We start from the raw sequence: 12449 nt of genomic DNA, 5'->3' as shown, positions 1-12449 counted from the left end.
AATATTCCGCATTATACGCTTCTGACAAAAGAATTGTTGAACAACCTTATGTACAAAGAAAAAAAAAGAATTGTAGAAGAAACCAAATAAATAAAGACGAAATCTGTTTGAATAAGATAAGTGCACACTATAGGCTACTGTAGTACACGCATACACCTCACTCAACCGTCAGAAAGGAACGGCGGGGGGGGGGGGGGGTGGAGAACATGGTATAATACTTTGCCCCCGAACTTTAAATCTAAGGTAGGGGTGGGGGGGGGGGGTGAAAATGGGATAGGTGGGAAGTTAGATTAAACAAAATTATAAAGAAGAACGGGCATTGGGGGAGGGGGTGCTGGTGTATTGGTGGAGGGTGGGGTTGCAAAAAACTGGTGGGGGGGGGGGTTAACTTCAGAGGAGGATGAGACATTGCTGACAGAGGAAGGATAGGGGGGGGTGTTATATGAAGGGGAGGGTGGGGTGCTAGCGACTGTATGAGTGTGGGTTGCAAAAAACTGGGTTTTTGGGGGGTTGATTTGGAGGGAGGATGAGGTATTGGTGACAGGGGGAGGATGGGGGGAGTGTTATATGGAGGGGAGGGTGAGGTGCTGGCGACTGTGAGTGTGGGTTGCAAAAAACTTGGTTTAGGGGGAGTTGAATTGGAGGGAGGATGAGGTATTGGTGGACAGGGGGAGGATGGGGGGAGCGTGAACTGGAGGGGTGAGTGGGGCTCTGGAAATGGTGAGAGGGTGGGGCGGTGTACCGCCGGCGAAAGAGACGAGCGGCGGAAGTGGCAGGGGAGGAACAGGTACGTGTTTTTGTGTTGTGTTCATATTTCTGACGGGGGTCGCCCTACAGTGAGTGATGTAATGTGGCCTACAGTTTGTGAGGGGTGCTCGCGCGCGTGTGTGGTGTGTGTGTGTGTATTTCACGTGAATGTAATTCAACTTCATCGCACAGACAGATGAGCGTTTAACGCTGGATTTGTGGAACTATTTTCTGTGTGACTACAGCGGATTTGTTTCGATGTCTGGCGTTTGTGTTTTTTAACTCGTTTGAGTAACGAAATCTGTGAGGAGGGTTTGTTTCAGTGGTTAAAGTGTTAACGGTGTATTTATTATTATTAGTATATTCATTTCCAGTATTTTATTACAGTATTGTTTACAATTAAGGCACTTTTTCGTATGGGATAAAAAGTGATCTGTTAAATAAACGGTAAGTTTTAGTGTTAAGATATAGGGATTAGATTTCACTTTATTATTGGTTATTATTTGCGCAGAGAGCACGGATAAGGGTAGTTGGTAGTATAGTAGTTAGTAGTATAGTTAAGGTTATGGTTTGACAAGTATTTAATTATGGGTTTTAATTAAGTAGATAATTAGACTTTTAGAACCAAGAGATAAGATTAGACTTCAGTTGATCAATGGCTATTATTATTATAGAGAGAAACGATCAGAGTAGTTGGAAGTTGTTATAGATTTAGTAAAGATTAATGGGAGTAGAAAGTAGAAGATATTGTTATATAGTTATTGATAACTTTTTACACGTCATTTTTGTAGAGGCTAGGGTTATGGTTAAATCTTCCTTTTTTTACTTTTTCAAATTGTAAAACTGATTGTTTTGAAATTTCTGATCAACGACTGAATTATACCAACACTCTCTCCACTATAGCAAGATACTCATCAGTGATAAAGTTCACAAAAGTAGTCAAATTTTATGCGTGTAAGCTAGAATATAAAAACTACCAAGACTGCGCATAAACACAATCCCCCTACCTGGACCAAGGTATTTGCTTTAGTGAAGGCTGGTTCACACATACAGACGGTTGTCATGTGTGGAGTATAGAGCTTCTGTTTGGTTTTTGTGTTCACGCTATTCGGAAGCGAATAACTAGAAGAAGAAAACGTATATGTTGCTGTCTATTGTGTGGGACACGTATATTCTGTATACTCTTTCCTAATCAAACGGATAATTTCACGGATCAATAGGGTAAGTAAAGATTAAGATTAGATTTTTAACGCTGAGTTAGGATCAAGTTGGAGAGCTAGTTACATCGAAAACAAAGATGTACCAGTTTTTTTGTCATAATGATGACAATTGTGTGCTGAGATCATCTATGTCGTGGGTTCGAATCCACGCAGATCAGACAAAACAAACGCTAACTTAACACACCAGTGACTAATGCTGGTCTAAACGTCAGTCTACCATCTCCAAGTTGTCCTGGTGTATTCATCAGATACTGGGTACTGTCAATGACACTTGATTACTCTTGTTGTAGTAATAGTAGCACAACACGTACTTGTGTGCCACTAGTGTACTTCTCCTTACTATTGTACTCCTATGCTACAAATGTAATATTGTACTACAATCGAAGGCAAGTGGTACTAGCTTAAAATAAGCAAAATGAAGTGTTTTTCTCTACACAAACATCACCACACAAAAGTAAAGAAAGGTATTCTATCAATACATTAAAATGCTTTAAAAGCATTAATAAACTAAATAATAATAGATAAAATAAGTCTGTTCCTTAAATGAACATCTATTTCATTTATTTTCTTATTTTTGCCTAATTAATGTGCTCTTGTATTGTTATATGTACTTATTTACTTATTATTTAAAAGCATGACAGTTTAATTTATATTTTAAAGCCCATACAAACATGAAAATATAGCCTATATGTAGCTATATCTAACACACACATACATTATATATATATATATATATATATATATATATATATATATATATATATATATATATATATATATATATATATGTATATATAAAGATATACAAGCCAAGAATTGCAAAAAAAACCTCTCATAAGCCACCTTCATCACAGAGAGCAGTTATGTGACATATTCCAAGACGACGGGGTCAAAGGTGAATATATTAATGGGCGTAACGTTGTGTAGCGCCGCGCGCACTACATCAAGAGGATAAGAGAGATGACGTCACGAAACTCGAACCACGAGTCGAGTCTAAATTTAACAGCACTTGTCTATTAAATCAAGACGACGTCATTTTTTTAAAATCGTTGTCACATGACATAGTTGCCTCCCCTTGTGTACATTATTACAATGGTTGAAATCTATGCGATCTCCGGAGATTATGATTAATCCTGTAGATTAATCTGCTCTTAATCTGAACATTCTAAGGATAGGGCCTCTTGAGTTGATGCAACCCGTGATAGTTATCTGCCTTGATTCTATTTTATAGGGCTCTTGTTTTTTTTTTTTTTTACAACTGTACCCAATAATGGAATGTATAAATGTACATGACGCTTGTTAGAATGTTGTTAGGTGGAATCGGTGTTTCTTTCTGACTTTTTTCTCCGTGGAAGGGGGAGGGGGCACTTGAAACCTTCGGGAAGGGGTGGGGGCGGACTAAATTTTTCAGGGGTACAGATACTAATAAAAGTATATATTTTCTATAGAAATTCTATTTCGTTTTTTTTTTTTGGGGGGGGGGGGGGGAATCTGGGGTAGGTAGACGAGTTTTGGGGGAGGGGAGCGCTGAGGGGAGGATATGAAAGAACCACTGTGTGAACTAAAATGAATATTTAATTTCTACCTTCTGCTAAATGTAAATTTTGTATGTCAGGGTTAGCCTACTTTCTATCTTTATCTAATTCTTTTATTTTATTTCAAGGGTTATTCTAAGCACAAAATTAATAATAATGACGGTGAAAGCGATAAAGTATCGAAACGCAAATATTACGTGACTCAGTTTTAAGGCAGCGGTTGACCAAAAATCATTCAAGTGTAATTAAACTACAACAAAGAATCGCATTGCATAACAAAGGCACAGTAATCGATAACAAAAAAATCGACATAACTTTATATCGATACATCGGAACTGAAAATCGATACCAAATCAGCATAATAAAAAAAAAGTTTGTATCGATATATTTCTCTCTAGTTCGATAGAAAAACCGATACTTCACTCTCCTCCTCTTCTCTATATACCCCAGCCCCTCTTCCCCTTCCCTTTTATAGTAGTAGTGTTTGTATTTCCAGAAGTTTCTAGAAAGAAAAAAAAGCAGTACCCTGTGTTGAATGCGAGTGAAAGTAGGAACAAAGACCCGCCGTAGAACAAGAATAAGCCATTTGGCCAAGAGGTTTGGATCCATTCACTGGAAAAATCTGGCCAGTGTTGGTGTGATCCAGACGACACTTTGTTTACTTTTTGATTGGAAACCCGTGTTTCGATAACGTGCATTTATTTTACTTTGACAATCGATTTATATCGGAGTTTGGGGGTTCGATTTCATAAAAAGAATATCGCATAGCTGTTCGATTGATGCGTGATTGATGGCAGAATCGAATTCTGTTTGCGACATTTTTTCGTGGTGATGAGGGACGGGGGTTTTATTACCAGATGTAAGTTAAATCCAATTCAGCTATAGGAGTATGTTGGCCGCGCCATATATCAAGATATAAGTGTAGGTGGGGGGGGGGGGGGGGGGGAGTGTCATTTTGCACTAAAAATAAGACACAAAAAGAATTAAATTTAAATATCCGATTGAACTAGGTATTACACACCTATGCGCTTTTTAATCAATCGAGTTAACTAACTTGTTTTGACGTCACGAGTTATCTCCCTTTAAAACAATCCTGAAACTGCCCAAGTTCATAGTTAAATCTTGTATTAGTAGATACGCCAGTGTGTAAAACGAGGGACAGGAATAATAGGTTCCAGAGCCTGTGAAAAGTTTTGTTATATTTTTACTCCCAGAAAAATACGCAAACGGAAAAAAATTCGAAAAAAAACCTAACTATTTATTCTTATTGTAATACACTTTCATTTTTTTTCATATTTCGTGAAAACAATTTTTTTATTATGCTAATATGTCCATATCATCATTCTTTGCCGCCATTTATAAAAGATCAATTTTAAAAAAAAATTCCAGTGCGCACATTTTTTGTGCGCGGTGTTTTGTTTCGTAGTTATCCTTTAGACATTTTAGTTTTTTAATGAGCATTCAGAAACAATACACTTCTATCTTTGATATATCGTTCCTGAGTATCGCTATGAGAAGTGTTTACCTTGCTTCAATGACTATTTGTAATTCTCTTATAAAATGTTATTGCTTCAATAGATTCGAAGCATTTATTTTTTTCAAACAAGCTTGAAAACTCCATCATTGTATTTCATTCTTAAAATCTTCTTGAATCGAATCTATTGATGCTATTGTTTTTTCAACCAAGTGTGAAAGCCCATTAAAATGATTACGTGTCTATTTTAAAGACATGAACAGGGGGGTGGGATCTAGGATATTGATTGTATAATTAGTTTATCTTTTTATTACGTTTGCTTAGCTGCACATACTAGTTCTAAAGCAATGTTTTAATAAATCTAAATTACAACCATTTATATTGCCGGGGAAAGTTCCCATTTCAAACCTCACGGTCCATGGGCAAATGAAATAGCATTCACTTGTTTCTGTGACCTCGGCATATGAAGGTATAGTGTGGTCAGCACTATGCTCAGCCACCTTTACTTGTCTTGACGTGAGCTAGGTACCCGTCAGAGCTGGGTGGACTTAGCGACGTTCTACTGATTTGAACCTACATTCGATCTCGAGACTTTCGGTTTAGCAGGCTAGCGCTCTACCGCTATTCCACTCTGTCAAGAGTTATGTTTTAATAAATCTAACTTAAAACTATTTATTTTGCCTGGGTAGCAAATTAATACGCTTGGTATAAATATAGAGCAGATGATAAATTTTAAATCTACCACAACTATCACAGACATACTGTGGGGCAGCGTTAACCTATTATAACTCAGAGACTTGGAGCGATTCCTAAACAGTTTCATCATTGAAATCAGCGCTCTTCGTCAGATTGAGAACAGTGAGAATAGTGTTTCTTTCATACAATTTTTTTTCTGGGGAGGGGGAAATCTTGTAAACTTATAGGGGGTAGAGGTGGGTCGAATTAAATTTTCCTTTTTTTTTGGGGGGGGGGGGGGGGGGGGTGGCAGGGGGAGCGTGGGAGTGGGGGAGGGGGAATGTGGGGTGTTTGGTTTGGTTCAAACAGTATAGTCTAATTAATTCAACAATCATACAGTATACTCTAATTAACCCAACAATCAAACATATAGTCTAATTAACTCAAAAACCATATAGCATTGCCATAACAATCGAACAATCTTACACTCACCACTCCCTGCCCCAAACCACCCCCCCCCCCCCCCCCCCCCCCCCCCGAAAAACGTAACCTTTTTAACTACTGGGTTGACAAGCATTAATCTTAAACAAAACACACAAAAAAAAAAATAACTCCAGCTCTCTATCTTCAAGATGTGAACAATTTATAACTCAGCTGTAGGTGCGTGTTCCCGTGCGGAAGCTTATCAAATTCTCAGCGTGGTGTAAACTGGTTGTATTTATTCACGCAGCTGTTGGTGAAAATGTATCGCTCCGCCAGCCACGAAAATGGGCGGTAAATAATCATGTCCTCCACACTAGTGGTTGTCGGCCCTTGACGGTTATGTGACGTTCACAGTTGTGTGACATTAATAGGTGGTGGGGTGGGGGGTGGGGGGTGGGGGGGGGGGCGTTGGAAGCTGTTTGTGTCTAGGGGCGCATGACGGCATCTGCTGTCAGATGACATGTCACGGTGTGTAAGACATCAACTGTCATATGGCATATATGCCACACTGACACGTCACAAACACCCAGCCCCTTTATTCGGACAAACCCCTTGCTGGTATCGTTAGCTGAACAGGTATTTCCGTTTTGTCTCAGTTCTCATTAACCAGGCAATTTCTTGTTAAAGTGTGTGCGTGTGTGTGTGTGTGGGGGGGGGGGGGTTGATAAGAGGTGACCTCAGTCTCTAGAACTCCAGTGATAGTTCTCTATGACTCTGATTTACCAGGACCATAGTATATTGCACATAAAAAAATAATTCATGAACAATTTAAGAAGCTCAACACAATATGCCATGTATATACATCAGTTAGCAATTTGATCATCTGTATATGTTACATTTTCATAAAATACGTCTCTCAATGTACATATTTAAAAGACTTTTCTGTGGTCGTCGTCGGTAAAGCTCATGGTTCGTAAACCGTAAAGTCTCGAGTTCAAACCCTAAGACAGATGAGGGTCGATAGCTGGGGACAGCAGCTCTTTTAAGTAAGAAAACTCCAAAACCAAACAACTGCTGCCTTGTAGTGTGTTCTTGGTTGGACAAGGGCAATGGAAGCAAATAAAAAAAAAAGAAAAGCAGGCTGAAACCGGAGTCAACGGCCTATATTGCACATACCAATTTAAAACGTAATACTTAATTTTATTAAAGGGAATTCCTTCCGACACTAAAATTAAGAACCAAGAAGAAAAAAAAAAGACTTGATACTATGAAATTCATTTATTTGAAAATTATTATATAAAACTACTAGACGAAAAGATTACAATCGAGAATGGTACTGACATCGGCCTCCTTCTTTTTTAATTTTTTTTTATTTTGCTACTTAGGCTCGCAAAATCTATAACACGTTTGATTGAGAGTGGGCTACGTTGTCAGACTTGAATACAAGTAATTAAATTCTTCCAGTGAAGTGTGGAGATTTCCATTTTGCTGGTAAAAAAACAAATGTTGAATCATATCCCATGAGATCTGCGGGGTGGGGTGGGGTGGGGGGGGGGGGAGTTCCAGAAATATTTTGCTGGCTACATACTACTACTTAAAGGGGGGGGGGATGGTGCGGTGTTGTGTGATAGAGCATATGATTGATAACCAAAACGTTGTGAATCTCAGGTTCGTGTCCGTAGAACGTACTTGAGTCCACCCAGCTCTAATGGGTGCCTGACTCGCAGTAGAATAACAAAGGCGGCTGGGCGTAGTGCTGAAACCCCTATCCCTTCATATACCGAGGTCACTGAAACAGGTGCATTCTACTTCACCTACCCCAATGGACCGTCATGTTCGAAAGGGTATTTTAATTACTATAAGATCTGATGCTAGACTAGAATAAACTAAAAATAACAAATTGAGACAACAACTTGGAGATTTTTTTTTTAGTTCGAAAAATGAAACACATTAAAAAAGGTTAGTTCTCATCAATAGTTTGGCTACTATGGGTGATATTGTGTGAGACTTTAGGGACGATAGTTGTTGAGTGACATTAAACATGTAAGTTTGGGGTGTAATAATTAGCTAAAACTGTGCCATGTCGTTATCTTAAGGACACCCCCCCTCCCACACCAAAACCCTTTCAAAGTGATCTTAATCTCTAAAGCTAATAAACCATATCTCTATCAGTGAAACGACACAAAAATCTGATCTATATTCAAACTACAAAGATGGGATTTAAAAACGGGGTTTTTTTTTTTTGTTTTTTTTTTTTTTTTTATCTTTGAAGGTTGAGCTATGTTAACTGCAGTAAACTGACAAGCAACTAAGATAACACAAACCACGAAGTATAAGGTGTTGATACAAATGACAACAATGGGTGTCTGTGTATTGTTTGTCTGGCATGTAGTCTAGGCAACACCAGCATAACGAACAAAGGGACGTAAGTTGTGACAGAATAGACAGGATGCTTACCCCTATCCACAGTCGCACCTGTGTACTGAGGTGAAAAACTTTAGACAATTTGGTTAAAATTCTGATCGATATAATCTGTATTTATTGGGATTAAAAAGATTTTGATTTCAATAATTATATTTTCGTTTGGTGTTTTGTTAAGTTGTGGATGGTCGATTTTAATTTATTCTTTCTTGTAAAAATTGAGTTTTTTTTTCAAAGCCACCACTGTATCTAGCCTATCTTCTCACCTGTATTTTTTTTTAATTAAAAAACACAAAACACCAAAGCGATCTGAAACCAATGACTCGGGAGATTTGAATGGCTCTATGATGAAGAAATGTCGATCTTTGATAAATAAATCCGTCTCTTTGATGGATAAATCCGTCTCTTTGATAAAGAAATGCCGATCTTTGATGTCAGTGTGTCCCCAAAATCTGAAAAACAAAAATACTCATTGTTTATCAAAAGCTCCTTTTCTCATAAAACCTTTCCAACAATGTCTACGCATTTTACTGCATACTCCACAGCAAATAGTTTCTTCACTATTGGGGTCACAATTTAAATTTAACAAGTAAATATATCTTCTACCTCTAGACCCTTTCTTTAAGGCGTTATTTTACAGAAAGTCTTGTTAAATTATTCACTGCGCGTTTATTCGTTCACGTGCCTAGTGACAACACAAGGCTAATAGTGAAAGAGGAAGAAGGTGTGTAGGGAACATAAAGTAGTAGATGGATAAGGAAAATGTCTTTACATTGTTGGAGCTAAGGTTAGTGTTGTATAGTGGTGGCTAAAGAAAATGTCATTATATTTAAGGCACTAAAGATGTATGTAGTGTAATACAATGTAGCTATAGTTTTAAAAGTTTTAAAAAATGTAGTAGTAGTGAATACAATGTAGAAATAGTTTTAAATGGTAGCTGTTGTAAGATAGTGTAGCAGTATTGTAGCACTAGTCATAGTAATAATAATAATTTAAGCATATTTGAGTTCAATGAAACAGTTGTAACAAATGTAGTAGTAGTGAACACAATGTTGCATTAGTGAACACTATGTCGTAAGAGATGAAAACAATGGTCGATATTATTGCAGGTGAAGTAGAAAACATCTGATTTTTTTTTATCCCGGCATGAATTAGATGGGTTATTCACGATTGTGTTACCTAAATATAAATGCTATTGAGACATAAAGATCAGTATTTAGTATTGTATGGGCAGTCCTCTGTACATCTCCACCCCTCCCCCACCCCCTCCCCACCTACCACATGAATCTGGTAAAGAAAAAACAATATATACCATTGACCCCACTTAGAGGAATCTCCCCAAAAAAACCGAGTACGCTGGAGGAGTGGGGTTTTGTTCCTATGCCTCACAAGGAATCCACAGGAATGATGATAATGATGTTTATAATGAAAGTTATCAATGAACCGATTGTGTGTTATCAATGAACCGATTGTGTGGGGAAAATTGTTTCGACTATTTCAGATATCAATTTTTTAATTTTTAAAAAATTTTTTTTTACAACAAAGCAATACTTGACAGTTATGAAATGACAGTCATTTAGCGTTATAAAATTAGCGCGTTTATTATTAAAAAACTAAAAAAAATATAACTGTTTCTTTGGTAATGAATAACCCAATTTGTATATAGGTTAATTATTTCTGTAAAGGTTCGTTTAGTTCACTATTCCTCTATCTCCCCAATCAACAGTGACGGCCCTTTGTAGAACTGTCTCGCCCAGACTGTCGTGTTATCTCTCAATTAGAGCTCTCGCTAATTATTGATGCCGCGCGCGGTACCAGAACCTCTGTAAGGGCTCTCTGATGCTGGTCAGTTATCGGACCTTCCCCCCCCCCCCCCCCCCTGAACTCCAGATTACTGTTAGGTCTGTTGATGTAGGAGCTTCTTTGACAGAAATAGACGCCCAGTTTTCTTATTTGGTACTGCAAAAGTTGGTCAGAATCCGTTGTTTTTTTTTAAAATAAATCTAATTCAATTGCCTAATAAACGTATTGATTTTATTGATTAGGGTTTCTGATTCGTATTTAAGTACTAATTACATAAGACTTGATATCGAGATGGAAGCTAAACTAAAATTCTGCCAGTTGGAAGAAGTGAAGAATTCTAACTTTGATGTATAGTCTATATAGTAAATTGATTTTAATGAAATTTTAAAAATTACCGAGTTCTACACCCTCATTTATGCCATACAGTTGAAAGAGAAAGAGAGAGAGAGAGAGAGAGGAGAGAGAGAGAGAGAGAGAGAGAGAGAGAGGAAGCTTGAAAGAGAATGAGAGAGAGTGGGGAGAGAAAGGATGATAGAACGAGAGAGGACAAGAGGACAAGAGAGAAAGAGAGAGAGAGAGAGTTAGAAAGAGAGAAAATAGAGGTTTCGGGTATCTCTTTGCCGCCCCCCCCCTCCCACTCTGAGCACGTCCACCGCCCTCCCTCCCCCGGATGAAATAGAAATAATATAACTTTTATAGGAAATCAGGGGCGTAGCGAGGGGGGGGCGGGGGGTGCGGACCGCACCGGGTGACACCATTTAGGGGGGTGACACCAAGGCAAAAAATAGCAATTTATATAGAGAAAAACTCGAGGGGGGGTGCAAATCGAAAGTTTGAGGGGGGGGGGGTGCAAATCGAAAGTTTGAGGGGGGGGGTGCAAATCGAAAATTTGAAAGTTTGTCCCTGGGAAGGGTCTCTATGCCTCTGGGGGTGTGACACCATTAAGTGCCGCACCGGGTGACACCCGACCTCGCTACGCCACTGTAGGAAATATATACCTTAAATTATCCCCCCCCCCCCCGCCACCCCCGTCGAAAGACGTCTGAAAGAAACACTGGAGCCACAAATTTTGACAATTAACAATAAATGATAATTCAGATTTAAAAACTACTTCACCTACCCTGCTTTAGCACACAGACCCGTATGTGTTTAAGGCTATGTTTGTGCTGATTAGACTTGTCGTGCGGATAGAATTATCGAAATGGGGGAGAGATGGGTGCCAGACTACTGGTTAAGACTAACCACGTGACCCACCCCCTAAACCCCCTTCCCCCATTTAAATACCAAAACTGATAATTAATACGAGTTTTGAGAATAAAATATTAATCCGACACCAAAAAAAAAAATATGAACTTTATAATATGCTACATTTTATGATAAACGTTTGCACCTCTATTTTATTTAATAGCACAACTAATCATAACAGAATGGCCCCTTCTTCACAAAATTACGGGTACTCATGGTGGTATTTTTTTTCTGTTCAACATTTAAACAAGTGCTAAAAAGTAGAATCGGAGTAGGGGTTGGCGTGGTCGAGTCGGTTAAGCTCATGGCTGCTCATGGTATCGAGTTCGAACCCTCGGGCAGATGAGGCTCGTTAGCTGGGGACAGCCACTCTTATAGGAGAGACAACTCCAAAATCAAACAACTGCTTCCTTGTAGTTTGTTCTTGGCTGGTTAAAGGCAATGGAAGCAAATCCAAAAAGAAAAGCAGGCTGAAATCGGAGTCAATGGCCTCAATGGCGCATAAGCAATTAACACGTATACTTAATTGTGTTGAAAGGGATCCATTCCAACACTAAAATTAAAAACGAAGAAAAAGTAAGAGGAATCGAAGTACCTTTTTTAAATAGCTGCGTTTTTTTCGGCCTTTGATACCGAGATTCATCATAGCAATATCGGGTAATCATGCAGATTTTGTCATGCTGAAATAAGAAGATTATTCTTGAAACCTTTAGCAGGTTGAGGTAAGGATTCCATAGTGTGAACTTGCCATATTCAGCTGATGGGCTTATTGTTGAAACCTACAAGTTACACTAGTGAGCTTATTTTTGAAAACATGACAGGTTGCGCTAGAGAGCTTTTGTTAAAACCTGTAGCAGGCTGAGCTTAGAAACCAAATGACAGGTTGTACTAGAGAGCTTATTGTTG

At 38.5% G+C, this 12449-nt stretch overlaps 1 protein-coding gene across 1 annotated transcript in view; it reads left to right on the top strand.

Moving 5' to 3' along the window:
* Positions 1–911: 911 nt before the first annotated feature.
* The window catches only part of LOC131951621 (uncharacterized), a 56412-nt gene continuing 44874 nt past the window's right edge, over positions 912–12449 (top strand). The window contains exons 1-2 of the mRNA XM_059313954.1: positions 912–1194; positions 1651–1968. The gene's annotated coding sequence lies outside the window, so the exon portion shown is untranslated. The remainder of the gene's footprint in view (positions 1195–1650; positions 1969–12449) is intronic.

Source organism: Physella acuta, unplaced genomic scaffold, assembly GCF_028476545.2.
Source record: "Physella acuta isolate Inbredline_101_S28 unplaced genomic scaffold, ASM2847654v3 ptg000817l, whole genome shotgun sequence".
Lineage (NCBI taxonomy): Eukaryota > Metazoa > Mollusca > Gastropoda > Physidae > Physella > Physella acuta.
Note: the sequence above shows the minus strand (reverse complement) of the source record. Positions and strands in the feature narration are given on the sequence as shown.